The 15,151-nt window shown below is 42.8% G+C and overlaps 1 protein-coding gene across 1 annotated transcript in view; it reads right to left on the bottom strand.

The window, feature by feature from the left end:
- Nucleotides 1-15,151, bottom strand: part of SCFD1 (sec1 family domain containing 1) — a 165,306-nt gene that overhangs the window by 59,324 nt on the left and 90,831 nt on the right. The gene's annotated exons all lie outside the window — the stretch shown is intronic.

Genomic DNA, 15,151 nt, shown 5'->3' with positions numbered 1-15,151 from the left:
GGTTACATTCAGTATGGGGGTGTGCATAACATTTGCAAGGTGGAAGGTAATATCAATAGCCTTTCTATGGTGTCCTCTTACCTGCTCCTTGCGGATTGCAGGCACTTAGACCCTTCAATGATTGCAGCCGATGCAGGGGCCGCTGTTGTTGCTGTCAGCTCTTTATTTCACTTGAGTGATTTGTGGTGCTGCAAAGCATTCAACTGAAGTAAAGTGCAGATGACAACAGCAGCATCCCTGTGTACCGGCCACGATCACAGAGGAGTCTATGTGCCAGCAGTCCGCAAGAAGCAGGTAAGAGGACACCGCGGGAACAGAGGACAGGTGAGAATATATTTTTGTGTGTGTGTATGAATAGCATAATAGAGGACAAGAAGGTGACCGGAATGAGGACATTACTTAAGGATGGGCATATTACTAAAGAGCTCATTACTACAGGAGACAACATGGGCACATTACTACACCAAACAATATGGGCACATTACTATAGGAAACTATATTGGCACATTACCACAGGGAACTATATGGGCACATTACTACCAGTAGCTGATTCATTTCCCACCCTACTTATACTTGAGACAAAAAATCTTCCCATTTTTTTGTGGTAAAATTAGGTGCCTTGGCTCATACTTGAGGATATACGGTAATTAACAACTTAACTCCATATCTCAAGCTTTGACAAGTAAACTAACTGGGACATGTCTTTGAGTCAACAATGGTGAAATCTCAACAGCAACTTCTTAAATGGTGGAGCAGCAAAATTAATTCAGCAATTTTCCCATATCTCAAAAGGCCACAGGTACATTTTCCATTAAATTAATTCAAAATTCTGAACGATTGTGCCACTCAGGTAGAAAATAGCTTGATGGCCAGCCATTCCTCGTTTTTCCCCTCGGCTATAACTAACAACCCCAAGATAATTTTTTATGGACAGAATTAGATTAGGAACATTAGAACGTGTTGACTGTCGTTTTCTCCAACGTTTATTAAGAAAAGTAGAACTCGTATTTCACTGCTTTGCATGCAATTGGTAACTTAGCCGGGAACAGAACATTGAAGAAACTACAAATAGTAATAGTCCTGGTTATAAAGGAACAGAAAATAAAGATGTATGAAACCCAGGAGAGCATAACACATAATAGCTAACACATGACTTTTGTTCTTTCAGATCCAATAAATACTTTAACTGTATGCACTAAAACACAGACGCTTCACAAAAAATACAATTTTCTTAAAAGGCCGCTTTTATTTATTTCTTTTTCTTTTATTAATTACTCTTATGTCGCAATTCTGTAATATTTCATAACCAAGTTTAATTCACAAAAGTGATACTGCAGAATGGGTTAAAAGAAACGTGTCCGGTCCCCTGTGCCCGCCAACCCAGCAGCATTCGCACCTGTATGCCCAAATTCCCTCCCTAACCAGCCCTGTTTAATGCTACTCACTTAATGTTTTTTCAAAAAAGTATTTAGAAGCTCTGCTTTTTCTATGTTAATTAGGGCTGTGACTAGTCGTAAGGGCGTTGTTTCCCCAGACTAATCGGCCCTCTTCCCATTATATCACTTTCCAGTGGGCGTGATAGTATGATTTCCACAAGCCGACGCATCGCCAACTAATGGAAATCTTGCGCATGCGTTTCTGAAGCGGGGAGTACTGGTCTCGGCTTCAGAGAGGCTCACTGCACATGCTCAGAAGTGCAGAATATATTCTTCCAATCATGTGCGGTGCTCCACTCTGAAGCCGGGACGCCTACACCTAGCTTTAGAGGCGCAGTGATGGCGCCGAAATGAGCAGTGTGCATGGTCTAAATTTTTGGAGGGCATAGGGGACCTGAAAGGTTCCCATTAAAGCAAATTCTAAGTGTGTGGACTTGACCATACGGTAGGTCACATGTATCTTCTGTTGTGTATGAGGTGTAGCTGCCAAGCAGCTGATTCGTAAGTCACAGCAGTTAGATAAACTTTCCAATGACTTATAAACATCCGGTGACAGGTTCCCTTTAATAATACTCACCGAACGTTCTCTGGATCCGTGCCTCCTCTTTCGGCCATCTTTTTCCTCCTTCTAAATCTAGTGTGGATGATGCATTCTACATCATCTACATTAGCCGGCATTGAGGTCCCGCGCAGGCGCACTACAATACTTTGATCTGCCTTACTCAGGGCAGATCAAAGTCTGCCTGCGCAGGACCTCAATGCAGTCTAGTGTAGATGACCTAGAACGCGTCATCCACACTAGCTTCAAAAGGAGGACAAAGATGGCCGAAAGAGGAGGCACAGACCCGGAGAACAGAGACGCACATCCGACCAGTCTGCTACGCACCAACCGTTAGGTGAGTATTATAAACATCCAGTGACAGGTTCCCTTTAAAGTCTTTGAGGATGAAAATGGTGGTAGCATTATTCTAAAATATCCACAACTTGACAGTTGTGGTTTAAGTCTTCACAATATATTGCCTCCTAGGCAGTAAACAATGAAAAAGCAAAGGCTTTGGCTTCCCTATTGGCAGATTACAAGAGTAGAGTATTGATGGCATCACATTGGAACTATCTTAGCTTTTTAAGGCTTCGTTCCAATGATGAGCTTTTGGTGAGTCTTTGATGTTGCAGAAGCATTTCTGCACTTATTACGTAAATTCGGGTACTTGTGGGTTTTTTGTACATGTGGTTTTTTTTACGCTGTATTTTTTATCTTGTATGTCCGTTTTAAACAATGACATTATAAAGGAAAATAAAAAGTCAGGGTTCTTCATAGTGCAGAAATCCTTCACAATCTGGAGATGGTGAAGGCCGACAGAAAGGGCATATGACCGTGCGCTCACCTTGGAGGGATGTGCACCAACACCTAGAGATGGAAGGAATCAGCAGCAGCTTGCCCCAGGTAATATTTCGGAGCAAAAAACATGTATCAGATAAAAAGTATTATAAAAAATAATATAATAAATAAAAGGGGTGGGATGTTAAAAGTGCTGCTTAGTGTGACAGACAGGACATAAGAATTTATCAAAAGATTTAGGGCTGCGCATCTCACTAGCAGACAGATGTCTTCCTCAGGCCTGTGTGGATTACATGGAAACACACTACAGCATGTAATGGAAGTCTATGAGAGAAATCTGGACATATTACTCAGCGTACCCACAAGTGTGATTGCAAAGTTGTGGATTTGAAGCACATAAGGCAGGTCAATGAACATAGCAAAGCACAGTGGGCAGAAGATTTCTATAAATCCCCTCCAATTTGCTGGAACTGTAGATGTAGAATCAAAAACTCATCAAAACCTGTTGTGGGCACAAAATTGGCTTTTAAATTGATGCCACCATCTATTTTCCTGCCAAAATTGCAGGCTAGTCCTTCAATCATTCATATCTGTCATGAGGTGACAGAAAAAGAAGGGTGACTGGCGGGGAGACCCTATGCTAGCCCTCAGACTAAGCGTACCCTAAGCTTTCCCTCAAACCAGAGGTATGCTTAAAAGTAGCGAAGTCTGGGCCCCCAACGTCTCCCCATCTCCTGTACTTGTCCCTGATGGTAACACCCCCTCCACAACCCACCACCTGAGGGGTAAGGGCAAGAACAGAAGTAAACCCCATCGACAAAGACTGACAGGGGTAGCAATAAACACTCATGCATACCTAAGACCAACACCAGGGAACTACAAAATGTGTACAGAGAGGGGTAACTAAGGAAAGAAGAACGTAACAAAACAGGCTACTATAAAGAAATATATACATTTAATTTTATGATGAAAAACGATAGTCCAGCCTCTCACTAATCTCAAAAAGAGAAGACCGCAACAATATGATAGTAATATGATTTTCTAAGAAGAGTTTTGAAATTATGCATACTTCCTAAAGTACATAAAAAGCATTTTGTGTCTTTAAGGAAACAATTCTGAGAAATTACACACCCGTATACCAAAACTCTGCGAAAAAATAAAACTGCAGCTGTATGATAAGATCCAATGTTGGACAATTTACTTTTATTCAGGCGGCTCACAAGAAAATGCTAATACAAAAACCACAGATGATCAAGCCGATAAACCCGAAATCCACATAAGAGGGAGAGCACCTGGAATATGGGATACAATTTCTTCTTGTCCCTACGCCCACACTATGACATTAGGTAACAAATAGGCAGAAGACGTCCGAGGGAAGATTGAACAGCTTGAGATGTAAAGTGCGATAAATCAATCTCTGGTCTGACGGGCTGACATCTGACACTGCACCACAAAGCGGAAAGGTCTTCAGACAAGGCTTGGGTGGCTTGCTCTTTTCTGCTTTTGGTGGAGAAGATACTGGTGAATGCGAACAGTTATTTAAGCCAAGGATAAAGACAGGGGCTGTTTGTTGAAATCTTTTAAGCTGCTGGGGTGTTACGAGACACAAACACTGAGTCAAAGCACTGACTTAATCACCCAATGTGCCAGCGAGCTGCCAGTACACACCAGAGGAGCTGATTGATGCTCAGTTTCCTTAGGACGATGCAAAATGCAGATGGAATATGAGCAGCAGGGACAGAGATCACATATCACAAGCAACATATGAAGACTTCAGAGTCCTGGCCAAAAGAATATACAAGCGCATGGCTGTGTGAAAGTGTCTGCACAAAAAAACTGATTAAACAGGCAGACATCGAAATTCACACAGTTAACCAATTAATCATATTTAATGGAGCAAATGCATAACGGTAAGTGACTGACAAGATGCCCAGCACAAAGCAGCATTCAGAAGGCAAAAGTCAAAATATTGCCTTCAAGGTTCTAGCGCTTGGTACACTGTCTTCTGACACATCCCTGTATAACCATAGGACACTGACAAACTGCCCGCCGCAAGGGACCTATTCTATCTACATCCCCCATAACAATGAGAAAAGAAATCACTCAGGTCAAATCCATTTTTCTCTTACATAAAAAGGTGGTTGTAAGAAATTAGATTTCAAAATGACAAGTGTGCATGTGTCAAACTTTGGAAATGATGAGCTGAGAAATTTCTTTTACAAACCGTTGATGTACAGTACAGACCAAAAGTTTAGACACACCTTCTCATACAAAGAGTTTTCTTTATTTTCATGACTCTGAAAATTGTAGATTCAAATTGAAGGCATCAAAACTATGAATTAAGACATGTGGAATGAAATACTTAAGGGTGAAAGGGCTATTTGACTAAGAAGGAGAGTGTTGGGGTGCTACGTCAGATGACCTGGTCTCCACAGTCACCAGACCTGAACCCAATCGAGATGGTTTGGGGTGAGCTGGACCGCAGAGTGAAGGCAAAAGGGCCAACAAGTACTAAGCAACTCTGGGAACTCCTTCAAGACTGTTGGAAAACCATTTCCGGTGACTACCTCTTGAAGCTCATCAAGAGAATGCCAAGAGTATGCAAAGCAGTAATCAAAACAAAAGGTGGCTACTTTGAACAACCTAGAATATAAGACATATTTTCACTTGTTTCACAATTTTTTTAAGTATTTCATTCCACATGTGTTAATTCATAGTTTTGATGTCTTCAATGTGAATCTACAATTTTCAGAGTCATGAAAATAAAGAAAACTCTTTGAAAGAGGTGTGTCCAAACTTTTGGTCTGTACTGTACAAAGGACAAAACTTAAAAAAAAGAGACAGTATTGAGCATTTTCCGTGCAATTTGCTGACAAGGTATAACAAACATCTGGAGATGCTGAAGAGAATTGCACAAACCACATGTAAGTGTCATAAATAAAACAGGAGATCGTATACATTTCCTTTAAGGCAAGAATAGAGAAAAAAAAAAAAAGAGGGTAAGCACGGAAGCCAGCTCCTTTATGTTGAGCGGTTTCACAGGATAAGATTCTCTATTCACCTTCATGTCAGTTTCTGAATGTGTCACAAAAGGAGTTAATGTGGCTGTTCTGACACATGGCAGGATATTTGCAGTGTACTATAGTAGAACAAACAGAGTTTACAAAATGCACAAGCTGCAAAACAATCTACAGAGGAGGTAGACTGGTGATAGGTGAACTTTAAAGGGAATCCGTAAGGAGGATCCATGCCCCCACCTCACCCCACACCACACATATGGACATGAAGGTGTTTGAACTGTCAATCCATCTACACCTTTGTATCTTCTATCTGTTGTTGCATTCCTAAGAAAATAGTGTCTTCACTCATATGCGAATGAGGCCGTTAAGTGCTCTGAATGCGACAGAGCTCTTAACTAATACCTGCCTCCTGAGGTTGTTTCCCTGCCCAGCAACGGCCTCTCTTTAGGTCTATTGATCGCTCATTGTCTGATTGAAATCAGGTGCCAAACAAGAAAATCACACAGTGAGCTATCAATCAAGCTAAGAGGTGGGAAATCAACCTCTAGAGGCAAATGAATTACAATGAATCTGCATGCGAGTTAATGCACTAATTAATTCGTAATGCAGCAACAGAAATAAGACATAAAAGTGTTGATGGATTTACCCTTCAAAGACCGGCATCTCCATATATACACCGTGTGCAGAATTATTAGGCAAGTTGTATTTTAGAGGAATTTTATTATTGATCAACAACTATGTTCTCAATCAACCCAAAAGACTCAAATATCAAAGCTTAATATTTTTGGCAGTTGGAGTGGTTTTTTTTTTAGGTTTGGCGATCTTAGGAGGATATCTGTTTCTGCAGGTAACTATTACTGTGCAGAATTATTAGGCAAATTAATAAAAACCAAATATATTCCCATCTCACTTGTTTATTTTCACCAGGTAAACCAATATAACTGCTCAAAATTTAGAAATAAACATTTCTGACATGCAAAAACAAAACCCCCAAAAAATAGTGACCAATATAGCCACCTTTATTTATGATGACACTCAGCAGCCGACCATCCATAGATTCTGTCAGTTGCTTGATCTGTTTACGATCAACATTGTGTGCAGCAGCCATCACTGCCTCCAGACACTGTTCCGAGAGGTGTACTGTTTTCCCTCCCTGTAGATCTTAAATATTATGAGGGACCACAGGTTCTCTATGGGGTTCAGATCAGGTGAACAAGGGGGCCATGTCATTATTTTTTCATCTTTTAGACCTTTACTGGCCAGCCACGTGGTGGAGTAGTTGGATGCATGTGATGGAGCATTGTCCTGCATAAAAATCATGTCTTTCTTGAACGATACAGACTTCTTCCTGTACCACTGCTTGAAGAAGTTGTCTTCCAGAAACTGGCAGTAGGTCTGGGAGTTGAGCTTCACTCCATCCTCAACTCGAAAAGGTCCCACAAGTTCATCTTTGATGATACCATCCCATAGCAGTACCCCACCTCCACCTTGCTGGCGTCTGAGTCGGAGTAGAGCTCTCTGCCCTTTACTGATCCAGCCTCTGGCCCATCCATCTGGCCCATCAAGAGTCACTCTCATTTCATCAGTCCATAAAACCTTTGAAAAATCAGTCTTAAGATATTTCTTGGCCCAGTCTTGACGTTTTATTTTATATTTCTTGTTCAGAGGTGGTGGTTTTTCAGCCTTCCTTACCTTGGCCATGTCCCTGAGTATGGCACACCTTGTGCTTTTTGATACTCCAGTAACGTTGCAGCTCTGAAATATGGCCAAACTGGTGGCAAATGGCATTTTGGCAGCTTCACGCTTGATTTTCCTCAATTCATGGGCAGTTATTTTGCGCCTTTTTTTCCCAACACGCTTCTTGCGACCCTGTTGGTTATTTGCCATGAAACACTTGATGTTCATGCTTCAAAAGTTTGGCAATTTCAAGACTGCTGCATCCCTCTGCAAGACATCTCACAATTTTGGACTTTTCAGAGCCCATCAAATCTCTCTTCTGACCCATTTTGCTAAAGGAAAGGGAGTTGCCTAATAATTAAGCACACCTTACATAGGGTGTTGATGTCATTACACGGCACCCCTCCTCATTACAGAGATGCACATCACCTGATTTACTTAATTGGTAGTTGGCTCTCAGCCTATACAGCTTGGAGTAGGACAACATGTATACAAAGTATCATGTGATCAAAATACTCATTTGCCAAATAATTCTGCACACAGTGTATAGTTTTGATCTTACTGACAGATTCCCGTTAACATCAATTTGTGATGTGGATTTTCACATGGTTGACCCTCAATAAACTCTAACTGTAAAATGAATAGTGGAAAGATTGCATAGGTCGTTAAAAAAACCCCAAAAAAACCTATTTATTCACAAATCAAATGTAAAAGAACATGATTTTAATAGAGTCAGGCTCTCAGCACGATTCCAGTAACGTAAAACAAAATCTAGTTTTGTGGCTAAATCTAAGAACATTCATATGCGGTTGCAAAACAATATTAGTTTGCAGTTTTGCTCAAAATTACATAAGCCATCCATGAGAAAAATTACAAAGTTATGGTAATCTTCACTTGCATATTGATGTATAAGAGAAATTGAAACAGTTACTCTTTTATACCGGGGTATACACTGGGTACGGAAAGTTTTCAGACCCCTTTAAATTTTTTACTCTTTGTTTCATTGCAGCCATTTGGTAAATTCAAAAAAGTTCATTTTTTTTACTCATTAATGTACACTCTGCACCCCATCTTAACAGAAATGTAGAAATTTTTGCAAATTTATTAAAAACAAGAAAAACTGAAATATCACATGGTCATAAGTATTCAGACAGTCATATTTAAAGGTGGCTTTATACGCTACGACATCGCTAAAGCGATCTCGTTGGAGTCACGGAATTTGTGACGCACATCCGGCCGCGTTAGCTGTGTCGTTGCGTGTGACACCTATTAGCGATTTTGAATCGTCGCAAAAACATTCAAAATCGCTAATTGGTGACATGCCCCCCTCTTCTCAATTATCGTTGCTGCTGCAGTAGCGATGTTGTTCCTCGTTCCTGCGGCAGCACACATCGCTATGTTTGACGCCGCAGGAACGAGGAACCTCGCCTTACCTGCGTCCACCGGCAATGAGGAAGGAAGGAGGTGGGCGGGATGTTTGTCCCGCTCATCTCTGCCCCTCCGCTTTGAGCTGGCGGCCGCTTAGTGACGTCGCTGTGACGCTGAACGAACCACTCCCTTAGAAAGGATGCAGTTCGCCGGTCGAACCACCCCCTTAGAAAGGAGGCGGTTCGCCGGTCAGAGCGATGTCGCAGAGCAGGTATGTGCGTGTGACGCTGCCGTGGCGATTATGTGAGCTACAGCAGCGATCACCACATAACGGCCGTACGATGGGGGCAGGTGCTATCACGCTCGACATCGCTAGCATCGGCTAGCGATGTCGCAGCGTGTAAAGCCCGCTTAAGTCACATGCTGTCCATTTCCTTGTGATCCTTCTTGAGATGGTTCTACTCCTTCATTGGAGTAGAGCTGTGTTTAATTAAACTGATCGGTGTGTGCCTTTCCAAATCAAGTCCTATCTATATAAGACCTAACAGCTCACAGTGCATGTCAGGCCAAATGAGAATCATGAGGTCAAAGGAACTACCCAAACAGCTCAGAGACAGAATTGTGGCAAGGCACAGATCTGGCCAAGGTTACAAAAGAATTTCTGCAGTACTCAAGGTCCCTAAGAACACAGTGGCCTCCATAATCCTAAATGGAAGAAGTTTGGGACCACCAGAACTCTTCCTAGACCTGGCTGTCCAGCCAAACTGTGCAATCGTGGGAGAACAGCCTTGGTCAGAGAGGTAAAGAAGAACCCCAATATTACTGTGGCTGAGCTCCAGAGATGCAATAGGGAGATGGGAGAAAGTTACACAAAATCAACTATCACTGCAACCCTCCACCAGTCGGGGCTTTATGGCAGAGTGGCCCGACGGAAGCCTCTCCTCAGTGCAAGACATATGAAAGCCTGCATAGAGTTTGCAAAAAAACACATGAAGGACTCCCAGACTATGAGAAATAAGATTCTCTGGTCTGATAAGACGAAGATAGAACTTTTTGGTGATAATTCCAAGAACTATGTGTGGAGAAAACCATTCACTGCTCATCACATGCCCAATACAATCCCAACAGTGAAACATGGTGGTGGCAGCATCATGCTAAGTGGGAGTTTTTCAGCTGCAGGGACAGGACGACTGGTTGTAATTGCAGGAAAGATGAATGCGGCCAAGTACATTGATATCCTGGAAGAAAACCTCTTCCAGAGTCCTCTGGACCTCAGACTTGGCCGAAGGTTCAGCTTCCAGCAAGACTAACCCTGAGCACACAGCTAAAATAACAAAAGGAGTGGCTTCAGAACAACTCTGACCATTCTTGACTGGCCCAGCCAGAGCCCTGACCTAAACCCAATTGATCATATCTGCAGATTGCCAATTACTGACAGTGTGCAATTAAGCAGACTGTCAGTATTCACCTCAACTGCGATTTTAGAAAACTCAAGTGACTGCCAGTATGTGGTTTGCATTGAGAGAAGAAGATGGGAGTCTAGTTGGCAAGTGACAACGAATTTGCAAAGTGCATTCTGGTAGTCACGTAACCACCTGCTTGAACTGGCAATTGAGGGGAATTCTGACAGTGTGCTTAATGCCAGGACCAGCCAATGTGCAGTCATACAGACTGGCTGCCGAAATTTACCTCAAGGCTGGAAAACCCCTTTTATTCAATGTTCTCAATAAAAGACACAATGAACATACAAGCTCCAATGTTTCCTCTCGAGCAATAAAAAAATATGACGTTCACTCTCTCTCATCTGTATTTTATAAGTCAATACAGACGCTGGAATTGAAAGGGTTAAACACCGCTCTATCAGTACGAAGAGACGAAGACTTGAACGCTAGGCAAGTGATTTATTGTCAACGCGTTTCGGAGTGGATACTCCTCAGCTGGTCTCACGGCCGGTTTCTTTGCGCTCTTTTTGGAAATCTGTACCGCACTGTATACCGTATACTCCCATGTGTTTGTAATATGCGAAGGTGATTTTCCTGAAGGAGGAGTATCCACTCCGAAACGCGGTGAGAATAAATAATTTGCCTAAGTAAGTCTTTGTCTCTTCATAACGGCAAGCTCTGTCTTTAACCCTTCCAATTCCAGCATCTATATTTCCACGGTCTTGGGGTTCGCAGAAGACCAGTAGTTGTGTCTCACACAACCCTCCCAGGTAAGCAAGTCATCTATCGGATAAAACCCTATTGCGCTTGTCTCTTCTTTGCACATAGTTCTTTGACTTTGCTGCATTGACCTATTTGTCTATGGACATACCACACAGTCACACAATGACATCTGCGTGTGACCTGTGACTCCCACCATGTCTCTACATAGAGGGGCTAATGATTACCGGCTACGCTCTACAGAGATCAGTAATTTCATCAGTTAATGTACTGTCCAATTAATCAGATCAGTAACGCGGAATGTGAAATATGTTGGAATGGCTTCAAATAAGTTATAGACCTAAAATAAGTACAACAGGTTAATCTGATCTTTATTTTTTTGGGATGTGTTTCAAGACTTTTTTTTTTTTTTTTGCTAGAAAATTGGAAACTGTAAAACATTCTCAGTTAGGAACATTTTTCCACAGAAACATCAGTCTCAATTGGCTTGACAAACAAATTATCTTAACTTACAACATAATCTGAAAAAGCAAGAATAGCCGGGATGTGCAATTAGAGCTGACACACTTCATAACACAGAGTTATGGGACGAGGCCTGAGCAGGCCGATGTGCGGAGGCTCGCGGTGCAGAACGTCTGGCGGCAGAAGCCCGAGATCATCTGTCTCTCATTTCTATACTTTGTGCTTCATGATCACTAATCATCCTGCTGTTATCACATACAAAGCCTTGAGTTATGAGCAAAGAGTATGGCTACCGAGGAACCTGAAGATATGGCCTGCTTCACTCCGTAGGCTGTACTTTCCTATACGGTATCTCACTAAAAGGCAGGCATTATATATGCTAACTTTGTCAGCGCAGCCTCTGTACGTATACTATATATACTCAAGTATAAGCTGACCCGAAGATAAGCAGTGGCACCCTATTTTACCACACAAAACTGGGAACACGTATTGACTGAAGTATAAGCCTAGGGTAAGAAATTCACTAGATATTGGTAAATTTAAAAAATAAATAAATAGATACCAATAAAAATGTAATGTGCCCCATTTTTGTACCCTGTAGTAATGTGCCCAGTAGAAATGTGCCCTATCCTTGTGTCCTGTAGTAATGTGCCCATCCCTGTGCCCTGTGGTAATGTGCCCTATTCTTGTCACCTGTAGTATATGTGCCCATCCTTGTTCCCTGTAGTAATGTGCCCTATCCTGGTCTCCTGTAGTAATGTGCACTTATTGTCTCCTGTAGTAATGTGCCCATCCTTGTGACCTGTAGTAATGTGCCCCTCCTTGTCTCCTGTATCCTTGTCTCCTGTAGTAATGTGCTCATCCTTGTGACCTGTAGTAATGTGCCCCTCCTTGTCCCCTGTAGTAATGTGCTCATCCTTGTCTCCTGTATCCTTGTCTCCTGTAGTAATGTGCTCATCCTTGTCTCCTGTAGTAATGTGCTCATCCTTGTCTCCTATAGTAATGTGCCCATCCTTGTCTCCTATTGTAATGTGCTCATTCTTGTCTCCTGTAGTAATGTGCTCATCCTTGTCTCCTGTATCCTTGTCTCCTGTAGTAATGTGCTCATCCTTGTCTCCTGTATCCTTGTCTCCTGTAGTAATGTGCTCATCCTTGTTCCCTGTAGTAATGTGCTCATCCTTGTCTCCTATAGTAATGTGCCCATCCTTGTCTCCTATTGTAATGTGCTCATTCTTGTCTCCTGTAGTAATGTGCCCATCCTTGTCTCCTATTGTAATGTGCTGTATTCTTGTCTCCTGTAGTATATGCCCTTTCTTGTGCCCTGTAGTAATGTGCCCATACTTTAGTAATGTCCTCATATTGGTCCTCTTCTTGTCTCCCATTATGCCATTGCTCATATATACACACAAAAAAAATTCTCATCTGTCCTCTGTTCCCTCAGTGTCTTCTTACTTGCTTCTTGCGCACCACAAGCACGTAGACCCCTCGATGATCTCGGTAGGTACATGGGGCTGCCACTGCTGTCAACGCTTTATTTACTACAGTTAAATGATTTGTGTCACCGCAAATCATTCAACTGAAGTCAAGTGCTGATGGCAGCCACAGCCTGGTGTACCGGACGAGATCATCAAGGTGTCTTTCTGCTTGCAGTCTGAGTGTTTAAGACCCCTGGGCTACAGACATGGAATATATCAGAGGGGCAGCAGTGATCAGTGTGCACAGCAACTAACTTGACTCGCTGTCGCCTCTACTGCAGTCTGGTGGCCGGCGCCCTGTACGATTGCACATAGCTAAAACCGGCCATGAGTGGGACCCTCACTCAAGTATAAGCCGAGGGAGACTTTGTCAGCATAAAAAAATGTGCTGAAAAAGTCAGCTTATACACTAGTATATACGGTACTGAGATAGGAGATGGCAATTGATGCTTTTAAAATTCTATGGAGGAGGAAAGAAGCAGACGCCAGAGACATTCTACTGCAAGTTCACTGACTGTCATCTCCTCCCTCAGTAATAGTGAAATCTGTATTCAATATAGACAGATTTCACCCATGAATTGAAAATTTTGAGAATGAAAGATCAGTCCTGGCTAGGGCTGATAGAATCCGCCAAAATCCGGGACCGGCGGATCCCTGCCGGATTAAAAAAAAAAAAAAAAAAAATAATACGGATCCGCTCCGGATTCTGGTGCCCATATAAAAGTGTATGGGGACCAGAATCTGGAGACTCCTTCCAGGTCACGCTTGTCTCATCCGGAGCCGACAATTCAATATTCATTGTTTGGCCCGCCCACCGGTGCGTGTAATTGGTGCAGCTAGACGTGCCCCCACCCTGAGGGTCAGCTGACTGCAACCAATAACGGGCGGAAGAACGGCCGGTGAGCAGGAAAAGCAGTGCAAGTGTCTGCGGGTCAGTATGGTGAACGTGCATGTCTACAGAAACACATGCACGCTCCTGTCAGAAGTGTGTGGCTCTGCCGGTGATGCGCTGTCAGACTCGTACAAGTTTGACATGACATCAGCCGCCACAGCCTGCGCTCTCTGAACATGAGCGTGCATGTCTACAGAAACACATGCACGCTCCTGTCAGAAGTGTGTGGCTCTGCCGGTGATGCGCTGTCAGTGCGCTGTCAGACTCGTACAAGTTTGACATGACATCAGCCGCCACAGCCTGCGCTCTCTGAACATGAGCGTGCATGTCTACAGAAACACATGCACGCTCCTGTCAGAAGTGTGTGGCTCTGCCGGTGATGCGCTGTCAGTGCGCTGTCAGACTCGTACAAGTTTGACATGACATCAGCCGCCACAGCCTGCGCTCTCTGAACATGAGCGTGCATGTCTACAGAAACACATGCACGCTCCTGTCAGAAGTGTGTGGCTCTGCCGGTGATGCGGCTTTTTTTTTTTTCCAATTATTTAAATAAATAATTAAAAAAAAATACGACATGCGGTCCCCCCTAATTTTCATCCCCAGCCATGATAATGCCGGCTGAGGGCTGGTATTCTCAGCCAGCAACCGCGTGGATCCGGACTTTTACAGTTCGGATCCGCTCAGCCCTAGTCCTGGCACAAAATATACCAAAGTTTTTTGTTGTTTTTTTTTTTTTATTTCAGGTGTACTATTGATTTATGAAAGAAAAATCCATATATCCATATCACATATGATTTATGGATTTTTTTCTACACGCACAACTTTTCAAGGGCTCCTCACTTGCAGTAAGGAGAGCAAACTGAAGTCAGCCTGGTCGAAGGTTCATGGCAAAGCCATCAACACATCCCATCCCAAAGATAAAGCATTCCATTATTTGTGCCTAGCTCTATGTGCTTCTACACCAAGCTCTGTTGTGGGAAAGGCAGGAGTTGTTCTCTGGAAGTGTCAGTTCTCAGGGCCAGCAAGGAACGACGGATGTTGGCCAATTATAAATCATGGAACTCAGGACTTGTGCAAGAAAGTTAATGAAACGGTTTTGTTACTTTGTGTAGATTTGATTTCATAGTTAAGCTGGTTAGAGAAACATAATTTTGTAATATTAATTTATTTATAGGCTCAATCGCTGAAGGACTGCACTTTCTTATAATGGGTTGTGTATGAGAAGCAAACGGGTCTAAGGTGGGAACCCTTAAGCCCTAGCTGGCTTTATGCATTCGGGTAAGGTCAGAATGGTGGTCTTCTCATTGATTGTGTAGGCAC

Source organism: Anomaloglossus baeobatrachus, chromosome 12 (genome assembly GCF_048569485.1).
Source record: "Anomaloglossus baeobatrachus isolate aAnoBae1 chromosome 12, aAnoBae1.hap1, whole genome shotgun sequence".
NCBI classification, from domain to species: Eukaryota; Metazoa; Chordata; class Amphibia; order Anura; family Aromobatidae; genus Anomaloglossus; species Anomaloglossus baeobatrachus.
This window is presented reverse-complemented; position numbering and strand designations above follow the sequence as displayed.